This window comes from Gekko japonicus, unplaced genomic scaffold (genome assembly GCF_001447785.1).
Source record: "Gekko japonicus isolate JY-2015 unplaced genomic scaffold, Gekko_japonicus_V1.1 scaffold1298, whole genome shotgun sequence".
NCBI lineage: Eukaryota > Metazoa > Chordata > Lepidosauria > Squamata > Gekkonidae > Gekko > Gekko japonicus.
In genome coordinates, this window is record NW_015174312.1 from 475574 (window position 1) to 476956 (window position 1383).

Sequence of the window (1383 nt, forward strand, 5' to 3'; positions counted from 1 at the left end):
GGGGTATAAATGTGATGAATGAATAAATAAATAAAAATAAATGATATAAGTAGGAAACAGCCTTCAATACTGGGCTCAATATGGTTGAAAAGCACAAAACCACCCATCTTAAGGATACCTTTCTCCACTGTTGGAGAACAGATTCTTGGGAGTAAATATGGTCCTGTGTTGAAAGAATACTGTGTGCAGTTCTGGTCACCACACCTTAAAAAGGATATTATAGCTTTGGAAAAAGTGCAGAAAAGGGCAACTCGAATGATAAAAGGGTTGGAACACTTTCCCTGTGAGGAAAGGTTAAAGCGCTTAGAATACCAAATTCACTTTAAGGTGCTGGTTCTTACCTTTAAAGCCCTTTATGGTCAGGGACTTACATAGCTGAGGGACCGCCTTTCCCCACGTTCCCCAGAGAGCGCTGTGATCAGGGTCTCAACACCGACTCACCCTTCCTGGGCCAAAGGATGAAAGGCTAGCTACAACCAGGGCCAGGGCTTTCTCGGTGGCGGCTCCACTCTGGTGGAGCGAGCTCCCGGAGGAGATCAGGGCCCTGCGAGACCTTACGCAGTTCCATAGGTCCTGCAAGACGGAGCTCTTCCGCCAGGCCTTCGACTAAGGAGCCGGCCCGGGGGAGAGTGCCCTGTCCCCTGAAATTCTTACAGCAGCCTGAGCCACCCGTACAACATCAGATTGGGATCGTCCACTAGGATGGCACGGAAGTCTGAGCGCCATCTCAGAGGTAGTGTTAAATTGCTATCTGTTTATTGGTAATTTATTGGTAATAGGATTATTATTGTTAGCACCTTTTAATATTGTGATGTTATAGTTTTAGGATTATTATACTATTTATTGTTGTTTTTATGCTGTTGGAAGCCGCCCTGAGCTGGCCATGGCTGGGAGGGCGGGGTATAAATGTGATGAATAAATAAAGAAATAAAAATAAATTATATATGTAGGGGACACCCTTCAATACTGGGCTCAATATGGTTGAAAAGCACAAAACCACCCATCCTATGGACACCTTTCTCCACTGCTGGAGAATAGATTCTTAGGAGTAAATATGGTCCTGTGTTGAAAGACTAGAGCATGTGTGTCTTTTGCAAAAAACAACAATGGATGACATGATATGAAAGAAGTTAAGAGATTTAGTAAATGGCACAGAAACGGAAAATTTTTCTTCTTTCCTAGAAGTTGGAGTCATCCAATGGGTGTAGATTCAGGATGAAAACAAAGTCAGAAAGCTAGCAGCTGTCTCAAAGACTTTCTCGTACTGAAGATAAACAGTTTACTTTAAAAATTCCATACGAGATAGGCTCAAAGCAACTGAGTGGATATAAAGTAAAATTAAAATACTGTTCCAGGCAAGTAGCGCTGCAGCTCAGACGTCCT

General features: G+C 43.1%; 1 protein-coding gene across 1 annotated transcript in view; it reads right to left on the reverse strand.

The window, feature by feature from the left end:
• The window catches only part of LOC107121260 (nodal modulator 1-like), a 52839-nt gene that overhangs the window by 39390 nt on the left and 12066 nt on the right, over positions 1-1383 (reverse strand). The gene's annotated exons all lie outside the window — the stretch shown is intronic.